The following is a 6582-nucleotide window of genomic DNA, read 5'->3' as shown; positions in this document are numbered from 1 at the left end:
TATGTAATACATGTATCACTAGCCACTTTAACTATGCCACTTTGTTTACATACTCATCTCATATGTATATACTGTACTCGATATCATCTACTGTATCTTGCCTATGCTGCTCTGTACCATCACTCATTCATATATCCTTATGTACATATTCTTTATCCCCTTACACTGTGTATAAGACAGTAGTTTTGGAATTGTTAGTTAGATTACTTGTTGGTTATTACTGTATTGTCGGAACTAGAAGCACAAGCATTTCGCTACACTCGCAATAACATCTGCTAACCATGTGTATGTGACAAATAACATTTGATTTGATTTTGATTTGATTTGATTTGATTTACTACAGTGAGATGCAGCTACTACAGTGAGATGTAGCTACTACAGTGAGATTCAGCTACTACAGTGAGATGCAGCCTACTACAGTGAGATGCAGCCTACTACAGTGAGATTCAGCTACTACAGTGAGATGCAGCCTACTACAGTGAGATGCAGCCTACTTGTAACGGTAGTCGTATGAAGGTGTGGACCAAAGCACAGCAAGCGTTCATGTTATTTTTATTAAACTGAACACAAAACAAAATAACAGTCCTGTCAGGTGCAGAAACACAAAACAGAAAACAACTACCCACAAGACACAGGTGGGAAAAGGCTACTTAAGTATGGTTCTCAATCAGAGACAACGATAGACAGCTGCCTTTGATTGAGAACCACACCCGGCCAAACACACAGAAATAGAAAACATAGAACACAAAAACATAGAATGCCCACCCCAACTCACACCCTGACCAAACCAAAATAGAGACATAAAAAGGATCTCTAAGGTCAGGACGTGACACTACTACAGTGAGATGCAGCCTACTACAGGGAGATGCAGCCTACAGCTACTACAGGGAGATGCAGCCTACAGCTACTACAGTGAGATGCAGCCTACAGCTACTACAGGGAGATGCAGCCTACAGCTACTACAGTGAGATGCAGCCTACAGCTACTACAGTGAGATGCAGCCTACAGCTACTACAGTGAGATACAGCTACTACAGTGAGATACAGCTACTACAGTGAGATACAGCCTACTGCAGTGAGATGCAGACTACAACTACTACAGTGAGATGCAGACTACAGCTACTACAGTGAGATACAGCCTACTACATTGAGATGCAGCCTACAGCCGACAGCCTACTACAGTGAGATGGAGCTTACATTTAAATAGGCCTATAGGCCTGTTTCAAACATGGAAAATCATTGCGCTTATGAGTTCAGCAACACGTTGTGATATGACACAATACACTTCTGTGGATCAAATTTGACCCGCCTAATTAATGAAACAATGCCAGCCTACCAGAAACACATTTCCAATATGTACAGTTCCATTTACAACCATGTAAAAAAGTATATGCTACTGTACCAAGAAAGCCATAATAGAATACATCTATTTCTATCGTGAAACATACCGATATGTAGCTATACTCACGGGCATCATTTGGGTTCTTGCTTTGGAAATATATTGAATTCTGCTTATATCATGCTATACCACAATAAACATAAAAGTTCAAATGTCAAGACCATTGAATGCTTTTGACCAAGGAGTGACAGGTTGGCATGAAATCTCTGTTGCGCTCTATCAGCACCATGGACAGCACCCTGCACACTAAAGCAAGGCCATTGAAAAACTAGGTTTTGGCTGAAATGTCGCCAATGTCTATATCACCAAGATTTTGACAAAAACCAAACAGCTAGATTGTTTCTTACCTTTTCAGAAGAGTTGCAGTCTCCTTGATGCTTTGTGGAACTTTCTGAGTAATTGATCATTCAATTCTCCAAGAAATCTCCTTGCTAGATCTCCCTCATATACCAGTTAGATTAGTTGATCTTTCTACGGGTGTAGCATGCTTCTTTTGTGCTGACTGAACACATTTGTCAAAGTGGAAAATTAGTTCTCGCATGTACTGTAGGTGTGGATGCCACAAACGTCAATCCGGCATGGTGAGGCACAGAACATTGTTGCAGGACTTCAAGTGGGGACAATTAGTCCTCATTGGAACCGGAGACTGCGATTTCAGTCTCCAAAAACTGGAGGCTGACACTAAACTCAGTTTCCACCAAATTTGTTTTGCTTTGATCCAGCAGTGGTTTCACCTTTTTCACATCTAGAAATTCATGTCTCTCTGGGTCAAGGGCAAATAGGGCCTCCACCAGTAGGCTGTTGCGTTCGTTCAATCGTATTTTACATTTCACCAATGACAGCATCCAAGAACAGCCTTTTACACGCAGTCTCTTCTCAGATGGTTATGGTGCATTACCACCACCTACAGTACTGAAGCGCCCAAGCCTCCCACCTATGTACCAGAGTCCTAGTTTTTTTTTAAATACCAATTTAAGTATAAAGAGGGGTTCCTGCAGAATTGCGGGCTGCAGTTGCACCCTTCTCAAATGTTGCACCCTTCTTCTTTGGTGTGATAATCTGCTTGGCCATCTAATAGATGCTAGATATTATAAAACAACCACATAAATCAAGGACAAAGAGGAGCAAAAAGGCTTAATATGGATTCAAAGCTACTGGGTGAATGAGAACTATCAGCTTAGGGTTTCTCTAGGTTGGAGACATTGATGAATAAGATTAATAGAAAGTACTGTATGTTCTCAGGTGTCAAATCAAGCAGTCAACAATCTGGCCCATTACTGAGGCTACAATGTTAGCAGACATCAATCAAATTCAATCACATTTATTCCTAAAGCCCTTTTAAATCAGCCAATGTCACAAAGTGCTGTACAGAAACCCAGCCTAAAACCCCAAACAGCAAGCATATCTCATCATACAATTACATGAACTCCGAGCCACGTCCTCCAGTACCTAATCAAGTGACAACACATTTAATGAATTGTACATTACTTTGACCTGTATGCAGAATGACTGTGACTCTTTTCCACTGATGTGAAATACCTATAACATAGCAGATCAGTGGCTCCACTACACTATTCAGATAACCTATAGTGCCATAAATTGTGGTCCCACTTATACTGTAACATGTGTAAATATTTGTATGAACATAACAAGTTTCAACAACTGAGACAGAAACTGAACAGGTTCCACAGACATGTGACTAACAGAAATATAATAATGTGTCCCTGAACAAAGGGGGAGTCAAAATCAAAAGTAACAGTCAGTATCTGGTGTGGCCACCAGCTGCATTAAGTACTGCAGTGCATCTCCTCCTCATGGACTGCACCAGATTTGCCAGTTCTTGCTGTGAGATGTTACCCCACTCTTCCACCAAGGCACCTGCAAGTTCCCAGACATTTCTGGGGGGAATGGCCCTAGCCCTCATCCTCCGAACCAACAGGTCCCAGACGTGCTCAATGGGATTGAGATCCAGGCTCTTCGCTGGCCATGGCAGAACACTGACATTCCTGTCTTGCAGGAAATCACGAACAGAACGAGCAGTATGGCTGGTGGCATTGTCATGCTGGAGGATCATATCAGGATTCGCCTGCAGGAGGAGGAAGTCTTCCCTGTAACGCACAACGTTGAAATTGCCTGCCCCAGACCATGACGGACCTTCCACCTCCAAATCCAAATCCCGCTCCAGAGTACAGGCCTCGGTGTAATGCTCATTCCTTCGACAATAAACACGAATCCGACCATCACCCCTGGTGAGACAAAACCGCAACTCGTCAGTGAAAAGCACTTTTTGCAAGTCCTGTCTGGTCCAGCGACGGTGGGTTTGTGCCCATAGGTGATGTTGTTGCCGGTGATGTCTGGTGAGGACCTGCCTTACAACAGGCCTACAAGCCCTCAGTCCAGCCTCTCTCAGCCTATTGCAGACAGTCTGAGCATTGATGGAGGGATTGTGCGTTCCTGGTGTAACTCGGGCAGTTGTTGTTACCATCCTGTACCTGTCCCGCAGGTGTGATGTTTGGATGTACTGATCCTGTGCAGGTTTTGTTACACGTGGTCTGCCACTGCGAGGATGATCAGCTGTCCGTCCTGTCTCCTTGTAGCGCTGTCTTAGGCGTCTCACAGTATGGACAGTGCAATTTATTGCCCTGGCCACATCTGCAGTCCTCATGCCTCCTTGCAGCATGCCTAAGGCACATTCACGCAAATGAACTGGGACCCCGGGCATCTTTTTTGTGTGTGTTTTTCAGAGTCAGTAGAAAGGACTCTTTAGTGTCCTAAGTTTTTCGTAACCTTAATTACCTACCGTCTGTAAGCTGTTAGTGTCTTAACGACCGTTCCACAGGTGCATGTTCATTAATTATTTATGGTTCATTGAACAAGCATGGGAAACAGTGTTTAAACTCTTTAAAATTAAGATCTGTGAAGTTATTTGGATTTTTACGAATTATCTTTGAAAGACAGGGTGCTGAAAAAGGGACGTTTCTTTTTTTGCTGAATTTAGTTCTAATGAGGACTCAGGTACACAGCAGGCGGAAGGCAACGCTGTGTGCTAGCACACGGTGTCACCCATGCCTGCTGTGTACCGAAGTAGGTAGCTGTAGGCAGTAGACAGTGTCCTCACCCCCGCCTGTCTGGCACAGTTTTCTCCGGTACGCAGCAGGCGGAAAGAGGGTGCGACATTGTGTGCTAGCAAACTAGTTAGCTAGCACACGGTGTTGCCCCAGCCTCCCGCCTGCTGTGCTAGTGGGAGGCTGGGGCGACCGGTAGACTGTGTCCTTCGCCCCCGCCTGTCATGCACTCTTTTCCCGCAGTTCTGTAGTTCTGACGGTGAGGGCAGGTGCTCAGCAGGCGGGAACGAATGGTGTCTGCCCGCCTCTCGATAACTAGCAAGGAGGACTCCGGTACACAGCAGGCGGGAAGAGGGAGGTGGTGGCAAAAAACTAAAATAATACTTTCATTTCCCTTTTGACCCACATTCAAAAGTTTCACACAAACATAATAATTGTGTGATCGGCTTCTCAATTCCTTCTACAATTCCGTAACCCTCTCATCCCAGTACAGTCCCATGTTCCCCACTCTCTCATTTTCCACTCTCCTCCTGGAGGCTGCCGGCAAATCCCAATGTAGTTTCCAAGTGAAAGAGAACTGACACTGAAATGTAGATGTGAATTAATAAGAGTTTGGGTATTTTTGTATGCACTACAACGGTGCTCAGGATGAATGAGAATGCAAGGAAATTCCTGGTATTAAATATGAGGTTTTTCTCCCCGCAGGTCCCCAGAGTGGTGCCCCCTGGCATATTAATCTCTCTCTGTGTACAAGATCACCCAACTCCTCTTCTGGTAGGCTTATAAATCTTCTCACTTCACTGTTTCCTGAATGGTGTTTGTATATGCTATCCATGTAATGCACTGGATTTTATTCTGAGAGTGCATTGCAAGTTTCTTGACACGGTTTTCCCATTTGTGCAGATATATGCAAATTATTCTGTGGCAGAATATATCAGCTTTTTTTTGGATGCCCATACTCGTAACCTAATAGGGAAAGTGGAGGTATACCACTTTTTCTTCTTTGCTTCAGACGCATAAGATAATATATCAGAATTTGACTGTCTCATCGCAGATGGGGGGGGGGGCAAGGTGAGGTATGTAATGCAAACTGGTGGAAGACAACATATCCATGAGGGACTGGGTGGTGTAGTTGCCTGCCTGCCTGCCTGTCTCCTTGTATTCCTCTCCTCATACAGTATTTGGACGAGTGATGGGGCTCAAGCCAGTGGAGGTAGAAATGAAATGAATGGATCATTGAGCCAAGAGGTGACTCTTGGGGCACGCTGCAGCCTCATTCTGCCACCGTCCTAGTTAACCTCCAAATCTGACTCACATTCCACCTGCAGTAGTAGAGATTGGAGCGCTCTTCTTAGCTCATTTACTCTGAGTCTGTCTATTTCGTTTACATGGCACAGGGCTTTCACTGTTCTATCTCGGCTGCCCTAGACGTTCCTGCCTGTTACCAAGCTCTTCGGGCTGGCAGATTATTTGTGTCTGTAGATGTAAACAAATATAATAATAATCTATATGGCTTGCCTTGACGTGTGGCACATAATGCCATGCCTATTGGGATTTGGCTTCAGATTTTGACAATTGATCTTTGGACTTTCATTGACAATTGGATTTGACTGCAGTTGCACTTCGCTGAACCTGACTGGAGTTGCACTTGGCTGAGCTTGTTAATGATTTTTCCCGTTGGCATTAAAAACACATTTACTTCTGAGGCTCCCCTTTTGTTGAGGCTTAGACGAACAGGCAAGAAAATAAAATGTGTACAAGCATAGTCTGACAGACATTTCTTTTTTATTTGCTAGCCCAAAAAATGCAAATTTCCCTTTGTGCCCTGTAACCTTCTCTTAGTCCCTCAGGGCAGCCTGGCCTTAGAGCCAATACGAAACATACTTTATGTTTTTCAGAGCACTTTCATGAAGTAAGATACCAAATGGTCTAATTACTTTAGACAGAAACAAATGTAGGAAGTTGGTCAAGGAGGATGGGTGGGCTTAATCCGCGATGGGTGGGCTTAATCAGCACTCCAAAGGTTGTGTGTTTGAGTCATGTTGGGGACAACTGTAGCATTTTAGCTAACCCTTCCCGAACCTTAAAAATCACCTAACCTTTTGAAGTTTTAGTTCCC

Source organism: Oncorhynchus kisutch, linkage group LG28 (genome assembly GCF_002021735.2).
Source record: "Oncorhynchus kisutch isolate 150728-3 linkage group LG28, Okis_V2, whole genome shotgun sequence".
In the NCBI taxonomy this organism is placed as follows: Eukaryota; Metazoa; Chordata; class Actinopteri; order Salmoniformes; family Salmonidae; genus Oncorhynchus; species Oncorhynchus kisutch.
Note: the sequence above shows the minus strand (reverse complement) of the source record.